Below are 10591 nucleotides of genomic sequence, written 5' to 3'. Positions count from 1 at the left end.
CTTTTGCAACAGTATGGATGGACCTAGAGAATATTATACTAAGTGAAATAAGCCAGTCAGAGAAAGATAAATACCGTATGATTTCACTCACATGTAAAATCCAATGAACAAACTGAACTACCAAGGAAAATGGGGTCAAACTACATTTAAATTGATGGATCGCATCCAGTGATTATAAGGACTTTCTGCTGTAGGCTAATAGAGTATTTACATTCAGCCAGGAATGACCTGTCTATAACAAACTTGTTTTCACCAGTATTTATCAGGATTACCTTGTTTTGATATAAGATTTACTGAAAAATAATTCACATACCATACAAGTCACACATATAGATATGTGCACATTTAATAATTTTTAGAATTGTGTAAACTTACCACAAATAACTTTAGAACATTTCCATTACCAAAAAAGGAAAGAGTGATAAACATGAACATATTAGAATTTCAAGTCTTGGTAGATATTGAATACAGGAAAAATAAAGCTCCTGTCAGCATAAGTGTCAAAAGTTTTAGACATATTAAAAGTATACCCAGTGATCCCACTTCTGGGAATATATCTGAAGAAACACAAAACACTAATTCAAAAGAATATATACGCTCCTGTGTTCATTGCAGCATTATTTGCAATAGTCAAGATCTGGAAACAGCCCAAGTGCCCATAAGTAGGTGAGCTGATAAAAAAAGCTGTGGTACATTTACACAATGAAATACTACTCAGCTGTATATAAAAAAAAAATCTTAACTTTTGCAACAGCATGGATGAACCTGTAGACTATTATTATGCTAAGTGAAATAAACCAGTCAGAGAAAGACAAGTGCAATATGATTTCACTTACATGTGGAATCTAATGAACAAAGTAAAGTAACAAACAAAATATAAACATAGTCATAGATACAGAGAACAGTCTGACAGCTGTCAGAAAGGAAGAGAGTTGCAGGGCTGAGTGTCAAAGGTGAAGGGGTTAAGCAAAAAAAAAGTCATAGATGCAGACAACAGCAGGGTGATTGCCAGAGGGAAAAGGGGCAGAGGGAGGTAGAAGAGGGTAAGGGGGATAAGTGGAGATAAAATGATAGTTGAATTTGAGTGGTAAGCACACAATACAATATATAGATGATGTATTAAAGAATTATAAACATGAAACCTATATAATTTTATAATTTTATTTACCAGTGTCACCCCAATAAATTTAATTTTAAAAAGTGTAAAACCCAAAATTTTAATTAAATCAATAACTAATCAAAAAACAACCAAACAAAAAACAACCCACACCTACCACTTCTACACTTCTCCTTAAGTACAGGCAACAACTAATCTACTTTCTCTTACTATAGATTTGTCTATTATGGATAGAGAGATAGATGATAGATAGATAGATAGATAGATAGAAAATCATACTTTTTTTAAAAAATGGACTTTTAAGGAGAAACAAAAACAACATTTATCAAGCACCTAAATATCTGTTAAGCATTTTATGTATTCTGTATAACATTCAAGTTAGGTAATATTATTTCCATTTTAGATAAAGGAATGAATGACAGAGATGTTTAGCAATTTTCCTGAGATCAACAAGTTAGAATGTGTCATAACTTGAATATTTCGACCAGACTTTTGACCAAGTATTTCTGCCTTAAGGTAGTTATGAAGTTGGAAAACATCCCTCCCATGCTTTTGCCTCAGTGGTCCTTAGTGCTTTGCACAAAGATTAAACACCAATATGACATTATTGACAATGTGGGGCTGAAAGAGCAGAGTAGAGTGGTTTGTATAGCGTAGAGTCATGGAAATAGAGATTTGCTCTTTCAGGTTCCCTCCAGATATTGAGAACAAACAATGATCTGTGTATAATTTGACTTATAGGTCCATGGGAAATTATATTTAAAAATTAAAAGAGCCTCATAGACCACCTAGTCTAGTTCGTTTATCTTATTGATGAAGAAATTAAGATGGAAAAAGAGCAAATAATTACTCCTATAGCTCAAATATAGTGACAGAGGATGACCTTTCATCTTTTATGAGAAGAATAAATGTACTAAAGGTAAAGGTCCCATCCACGATAACTTCATAAAACAAATTAATGGGAAATAAAGATAGTGATGTGAACAGGTTACTAAATTAGGTCAGGAGATCTGGGTTCAAACACCAACTCTGCCACTAATTCATGATGAGAGACCTTAGAAAAGTCACTTAATCTCTTTGTTTTTCATGTGTTTGTTTTGCTGTTCATGTTTTATTTTTCCTTTTTCTTCAAACAGAATAACCAAAGATGCAGGTAATATTCAATAAAATAAAATGGATAAAACAAATTCCAAGAGACTGTGATGGCACATGCCACATTTAACCTAATTTTATTCATGCTTTTTTGGGATGGAAAATAGATCATTCAGTAAAAACATACAGGTAAAACACAACATGTTTTATCATGTACAATGTTTAAAATACAATTATGATTTACTGCAATTACTTCCATGCACACAAGTCTAACATTACAGTTTTTTTAAAGATAAACACAAGTAAAAATTCTTGGAGCATTCCATAATAAAGCACTTCCTAACTTAATCTCTTTGCATTTCTGTTTCTTTTTCTGGAAATGGGTGGCCTGGAACATATGATCTTTTGGAAGACTGTATTTATTAAACATTCGATATATGTTATTGAATAAGTAAGTGGACTTGCATTTAAGTTTTAGATGCTGTGCTATTTTTGAAAGATTCCCAGTGAGCTACATAACTAAAGAACTTAAAAGAGGGGTAACCAAAGAAACTTTCTTAAAGAACCAGTACTATAAATGTGAATGCCTTTAGGGGTAAATGCATGAATTCATCTTTTAAATGTGAAAGGTTACTTCTTCAACAAATAGAAGGAGCAACTGATTATTTGCAATAAGTAAATATTCAAAATACATTACCCATGTTAATGATAAGTACACCAATTCTGGCTGCTATATTGATACTAGTTAAGGCAGTGCTATGTGTGGATGGGGTGTATCACATCATTTCCTTAATAAAGTCTTATTTTTGAATGTTTATTTCCTTTGGGAAAAAAGCAACTCAATCTTATTTTAAGGAAAAAAGATTTCACTATGTTCTAAAGACTAATAGTCATTTATTCATCTAATATTTATGGAATGTCTACAATGTATGCAGATGTCAAGGAATAGTTATCCTAAAATTAGAGAATGTTAAAATGATACAAGAACATAAAACTAACATTAAAAACATGTTTTTCTTAAATGATTCAAGATGCATGAACAGCCAAGAGCTACCTGTTTAAAACTTCAAAGTTTGAAACTTTTACAGTGGAGAGACAGAGCAGATGATGTGTGTGTAGGGGGTGAGTAGGAGGGCACAAAGTACATTTCTGTAAGCAGGAGATGAAACAGGCAGCAGAAAATGATCATATTGACGCATTTCTCCTCCTTCTTCCACCTTCCATGATGGAATAATAATAGGGATCTGTTCCATGTGTATTGTATCATCCTTCAGGGTTTATAAAGTGCTTTCACAATCATTATCTTACTTTATCCTCATGCCAACCCGAAAATACAGGTATAGTGGGTATTGTTTTTTCCGTTTTCAAGATGAAAAAATATGGGGCTTAAAGAGGTTAAGTGGTCTTTTCACTGAAAGACGATACAAATTAGTACCATGAGTAGAACTCACGTCTTTTGTCTCTGAAAGTGGTGTCCTTTCCATTATTTCTATTAAGCCCAATATATTCTCCTCTATTTTCCCCATTTGGAGGAACATGTTTTTGAAAGTTACCCTGAGCAGGCTGCTGTGCTGAACATCAGTGGGTGTTAACTCCAATAGTTTGGGTAGAGCAATAAGGAGTGAATTACTACCACAAGTAAAAGACTCTTCTTTCATCTTCTCTGGCCAAACTTGGTGTGTGTGTGTGTGTGTGTGTGTGTGTGTGTGTATTGTGTGTGTGTGTGTGAGATGGTTAAGGAGTGGAGTACAGAGATTATAATTCACCTAGCCTCTCTAAAGTTCACTTCTACTGATCTAAAATGATAGTAGTGTATACACACAATACCTCCACTTCCATTTGGTGAAATGGAGAGAAAAAGTGATAAATACATAAGTAGGAATGGTCATGAAGAAATGAAGAAAGTAGAATTCAGTGAGCACTCAGTGTGTACCGAGAACTTTATCTAGAATATTTCATTTAATATTCACTATTGCAGCATGACATAAGCCCTATTAATAACTTTATTTTACAGATTAGTAAACTAAAGCTTAGGTAGGTTAAGTCCCAAGCCACAAAATTAGTGTTCTCCTAAACTAGGATTCAAATAAGTCCATATGGCTTCAAAATTTGACATATTAACTCCTGCACCAAATAAAAATCCTGTGTCTTCTGGTGAATTGAAACAGACATGGCTTTTTTTTAGTCAAAGTTGGCAGAACCTCCTGGGGTGTTCTAGTCCAACCACTTACCAAATACAGAAATTTCTTGCAGATACCCTTCACTGATAGCCATCCAGTAAACCATAAGAGCTCTGATTTAGTTAAGATTCTATAAATGGATGTATATCTGCATGGATTTATTCCTTTTCTTGTTTGGTGCTTCATTCAGCACAAGACCCAGGCAGCAAGCCAACATAAGAGATATCCTGTGATATATCTAACACCAAAAGAGTGAAAGACAGAGTCCAAGCAGCTAATCTCAGTGTCATCTGACTCTAACCCTTTGTGACCTGGTCCTTTGGTCAAACTGATATGACCAACAAGTTCTTGTAGAATTCACCACTAGTTTTGCACAATTATATTATCTTTGTCCCAAGCATGGTTAGAGGTATCAGTCAGGTGATGATCAGCCAGGAGCTACATGAATCATTTGATTTCTCTTTCACAGGATCAAAATTGTACTTTCAGACTTAAGTTCAGTTACTGATGACCATTTTGGGGCATTGAGATTCTGCAACAATCTACCAATGAAGAGATGATCAAAGTCTGGAAAATCCTCTAGTGTGACCAAGCAGAATAGCAAGTATTGGTGACTTCCACTGTTTCAGAAGTAATGTCACAAATACTTAAGGAGGGTGTCTGTCAGGATGAAATCAGTTGATATGTTTACCTTATTGTTACCTCATGTTCCTTGGGCCTGGTTTGGAAAAATGAGGGAGAGTGAGATGGAATTCTATACCCTCAATTTTTTTGAGTGCATAGTCTTGTATCAATAAAGAACATCTCTTGATGACATTCATTTTCTTTTTCCCACACTTATTCATTCCTTCAACAAATTATAAGTGCCTTTGTATCCTAAGCTTGCTCTCTTCCTCATCTGTGTTTCTTTCACATTCTGAATTTTCTTTACCTTCCTTTCCCCCCTTTTTTTTTCTTCCATCTTCACTGTTTCGGTGTTAAGCTTGAGAAATTGTGATGTTATTTGGGAAGGCATTTAAAGTGAGAATATAAATGAGGGGGGAGGGTTGGAAAGTGTAGTGGATCTGTGTGTTTTGAATGGGACTGTTTTACCAGTGTCATCCAGGATTTTTTGTTCTTTTTACTTAAAGCATATCTAAAGAGCTCTTAACTAGTCAGGAATAATAACCAGCTTGTGTTGATGGAGAATGCATCTATAATGACTGACTTCATTCATCTTGGCATGACAGATAGCCCTCAATTTAGAGTCCTGATATTTGGAGTTTTCCTTATTGTTTATATTGTCACTGTGTTGAGGAATTTAGGCCTGGCAATTCTGATAAGAGTCAGTCCCTGCCTCCACACACCTATGAACTTTTTCCTTTCTAATTTGTCCTTTCTTGATGTCTATCCCTCTTCCATCACAGTCCCAAAAACTTTAATAAATTTTGTTATCTAAGTTGAGGGTGTTATTTTCCTTGGATATGTGACTCAAATGGACTTGTTCATAATATTTGCCTGTGCTGAATGCAACCTTATGGCTCTTATGGCCAAGACTGCTACACTGCCATCTGCCACCACTGCTCTACAATGTCATCACATCTAGAGTCTGTTGCTTCCTCTTGGTAGCAGGATTCTCCCTTAGTGGGCTAAACATGGTTTCTGTGCTAACTTCCATCACATAACTATTATTCTGTCAACCACATGTCCTTCCCCACTTCTTCTGTGACATCCCTGTATTGTTGGCACTGGCTTACTCAGACCCCAGGGTCACCTAGATCTTGATTGTTGACTTCAGGCGACCCACCCTAGTCACTTTCATTGTGGTCATCCTTGTCTCTTACATGTCTGTCATCATGACTATCCTGGGAATTCCCTCCACATTTGGAAAATTCCCTTAGCATTTCTCTACCTGTACTTCCTATTTAACTGTTGTTGACCTGTACTATCAAATAACTATATACACTTATTTGCAGTGCTCTTGACATGATCCTGGGCAGGAAATGAGAGAGTCCCAGTGTTTTATACAATGGTGATACCTATGTTAAATCTTCTATTCTAAAGTTTGAGAAACAGGGTAGTGAAAGTTGCTCTATGAAAAATATTGATACAGATTTCCTAATCTTCTGTTCTGTGTCTTGAGAATGGGATACGTTTTATGAAAACTTGCTCACAGTTCTATTGACAATGTTTGCCTTGCCTGCAAATTAAGACTTGTTAAGAATAATTGAATTGCTCTTGTGAAGTATTTAGAAGTAGTTGTTTAGATAAACAGAAACATGATAGAAGGAAATTACATGGAAAAAATAATGCATATTTTCTGAAACAATTGTCTCATTAGAAATATTTTAAGAGAGTGAAATATGCATACAGGCACAAATACATCAATCTGAGTTGTGAACTAATATAACAACAATCGTGAGTTAAAACAATTCCAAGATAGCAAGGTTAGAAAACAATGTAATATGACTTTAAGTTATAGAAGAAAGCATGGGTGGCAACTGGGATTCATACTCTTTTGTTTTGCTACTTATACTTATATTGAGGATTTACTTGGTGCCCCTTAATATGAGTTAAGTTCAGTCCATATCCTTCATAAGAATTCAGGAATTTCCTAGATAAGTATTTTCGAAATGCTGTATCATCACTGTCACTGTGAGACTATAAAATGTGAGCCTACAATTCACATGTGCAATTATCAAGATGTATAAGGGGAAATCTTAGAGTGATACTCAAACAAAAGATTGGGTTCACCAATTAGAGTAAGATTTGAAGATTCTTTGTAAGACAATAAATCATTGATTAGAAAGAACTTCAAGCCTGAATTATAGCTATGAATTTTTACATGCAAATTCTGAATAAACCTGAGCCAAGTTCATTAGTATTCTTGAATATACTTCCAACGGGCAACTCAAGTGTAAGTAGAACCCAAATTAATTTATTTGTCCACAGTTATTCCTCAGAATTTGTAAAGATACATAAAATTCATGGATATTGCTATCTTGTCCAAATATATTGAACAACACACTATTCATTAAAAACATACATTCCTATAACAGAGGAATATAAAACCTTAACATATTACTTTTATAGATGAGAAAACTAAGGCTTAAAGAAGAAAAAGTGCCCAAAATAAAACAACTAGTTGGGGAAAAATAATCTAATTGGCTCAAGCTGCAAGGAAAAACAAAGTAGTAGTATTTATCTACATTAGGATCAGACACAATTTTGGGCCCTGGAATAGTTTTGTTTCTGTCTTTATTCCTAGAAACTATTTAGCCTTAGTTGCCATCAACCAAGGACTCCTAAGCCCCAGCTGTGAGGGAGTATGGGTTACTTGGTAGCCATGAGAAAACCAGTTCTCTTAGAACTCCAGATCCTTATATCCAACTACCAGCTGAAACCACCACTTGGAAGTTCTCAACCTCTTCAAATTTCAACTTAAAAACTGGAGTCTTCTAAACCTATTTTTCCTCTCCCCTTGCCCTCTAATTGAATGATACCACCCAATTTCTTAAGACCAAAATCCAAGACAGTCCTCGACACTTCCCATCCCCTCAACTTCCTATATTCAATCAATTATCAAATCCTGTCAATTCCCCCTCCCAAATGTCTCTTGAATTAGTTTCTTCTCTGCTGCTACTGTCACTGTCTTAGATCATGACAAACTCCTCTTTTTTTTGGCCTGGATTAACAAAATATTTTTTTCTTCCTTCTTTCTGAATCCCCAATTAATGCTATTAAATCTACTTTTCCTTTTTTTAAAATTTTATTTATTTACTTTTAGACAGAGGGGAAGGGAGGGAAAATGGAAGGAAGAAAAAGATCAATATGTGGTTGCCTCTTATGTGCACACCACTGGGGACCTGGCCCACAACCCAGGCATGTGTCCTAGACTGAGAATCGAACCAATGACCCTTTGGTTTGCAGGCCAGCACTCAATACACTGACCCATGCCAGCCAGGGCTACTTTTCTTCACATGACAACCACAGTGATTTAAATGTAAATCCAACTAGATCATCCTTCTCCTACCATGCATGCTGCTTAAAACTTTTTTATGTCTCTCCTATTCCAAAATCCTAAGTTTGGCATGCAAAGCTCTCCATGTCCTGTCTCCCCAAGTCCTATTGATTTAAAGTCCAAGTTTAAATTCCATCTTCTTTTTCAAATAGTTTTTTCTAATGCTTCAGATGCAACTGAGTGTTCATACAGTTTTCCCATTGTACTTTACACATTTATTGTAGCATTATGGCACTTGGACTTATAAAATACTCTTGTGTGTTTTGCAGAAATTGTATTTTGCTCATCTATGCTGAAACCTTTTGGAAGGATGCTATATTTCATTACTTTTTCACCTCCCACCCTAGGTCTAGTATAGGGACTAGAAATTGATAAAAACTCAAATATAATTAGCAAAGTTAAAATTCATTGGCAACTAACCTTTCTCCTTATTCAGTACATTTTGTCCACCAGGCATTATTATGTCCTATTGTGTAATGGAGAAAAGGTAGAAAACCTTACCTCCTGGGGCATAAGCTTCTAGCTGAATCTCTCAATTTTGACAATGTTTCCTGTCTCAACCTACAGTAGGAGTCCTAAACCTCTTCTTCATTGTTCTTGTATTTCAGTTCTATACCACACCCATGTTAGGCCTCCAACTCCTTATCCTCCTTGGATTTCTGTTATTCTCTGGTCACTGGTCTAAGCACATTGTAGATATCTTTCTGGAATGAAGACCATACTCTTTATAGGATTCAAGGTTAAAGACTTTCAGAATCAGAAGCCAGAGGTAGAATGGTCCATAGACATTGCCAGTATGGGTTTAAATTTTTAACATCTTATTGTTTTAAGTGAATTCCAATGGAGAACAAAAATATATAAAATGTAAAAGTAGAACAGGTTTGGATGAAAAAAGTGTGAGGCACCTATAGCTCTATTGCCTAGCCCTCACCTTTCCCACTCTGAAGCACCTCTCTAGAAATATGACAGTCTGAAAACAGTAGGTTAATTAAAACTGTTCTTTTCACATATGAGGAAACAAAGTCCCCAAAGAGAGAATAATACTCTAAAGAGAATTCAGCTAGTCAGTGGCAAAGACATATTTAAAATTCAGGCCTCCTGATTCATATCCCAGAATATTGTTTGCTATCACATTGTCTTATGTCCCTCTCATGATGTGAGATACTTAACACAGCTGGGAGGGTGGGACACAATAGGCCTCATCAGACTGAACTTCAAATACTGACTTAGCATTTATCTCCTTGACAAGTAGAAGTGTCCCCTATCCTCTAAACAGCCCCAGTAAGACTAGAGACAGCTACAGTCTCATCATCTTTCATCATTTCCATGTGGGACGTGGTGGATCTGAAGAGGATACTAAAATACTTTAGTAATAGATAGTCCTTACGGTCAGAACTTGCTATGTAATTTGTAGGCCCCATGAAAAATGTAAATGTGAAGTCCTTTGTTCAAAAAGCAGGGAAAAGGTGCTCACTTCAGCAGCACATATATTAAAATTGGGATGATACAGAGAAGATTAGCATGGCCCCTGCTCAAGGATGACACACAAATTCATGAAGCATTTCATATTTTTTTAAAAAGCAGAAAAAAAAAAGTGTCATTAAGGTACTCAGATACAAAGTTTTTTTCCCCTTTCTACAGCAATATCTCTCTCAACTTGTTACAGTGTTTTAAATTTGCTATTTAATGTCACACACTCTCAGGCACAGGAATATTTGGGGGACAAGTGCATAACCTCACAGATACCCAGAGACCCCACCCTGTGACACAGTGCACATGCTGTGGTCCACCAACTGTTGGACAGATGTACTGTACCCTGATTAGGAGTAAGTTGAGAAAGGCAAATCTCTTTCTCATGGGTTGGCTGCTACAGCCCATGCCAAATAAGTGACTGCCGAGGTTATTGCGACCTCTGCAGCAGGGTGCACTAGATACCTGGGTCAGAGTGGGCAATAAGCCCTGCTGAGTTATCTGCCTAATGAACTATGTCACTACTACCCTGGAGCCAGGATGACTGTCATCATGTCCAATTCAGATGTTCCAGGGCACATGTACCTGACCCCAATCTTCCCTGCTCCCATGCTGAAGCCCCTGATGGCAGAGGGTTGCTGCAGTCACTGTGTGAAACAAAGAGGAAGAGACTGTGTACTAATATACTGAGGAGCAGGATAATGGGCAGGCATGAATATGTCCGAAGGAGGT

The 10591-nt window shown here is 36.1% G+C and overlaps 1 non-coding gene across 1 annotated transcript; it reads left to right on the top strand.

The window, feature by feature from the left end:
- Positions 1-9855: 9855 nt before the first annotated feature.
- Positions 9856-9962, top strand: LOC114505784. Its single transcript, XR_003685256.1, has one exon. It is a non-coding gene; the product is annotated as a U6 spliceosomal RNA (small nuclear RNA).
- The last annotated feature ends 629 nt before the right edge of the window (positions 9963-10591 follow it).

This window comes from Phyllostomus discolor, chromosome X, assembly GCF_004126475.2.
Source record: "Phyllostomus discolor isolate MPI-MPIP mPhyDis1 chromosome X, mPhyDis1.pri.v3, whole genome shotgun sequence".
NCBI classification, from domain to species: domain Eukaryota; kingdom Metazoa; phylum Chordata; class Mammalia; order Chiroptera; family Phyllostomidae; genus Phyllostomus; species Phyllostomus discolor.
The sequence above is the reverse complement of the archived record's forward strand: the minus strand, read 5'-3'. Positions and strand labels throughout refer to the sequence as shown.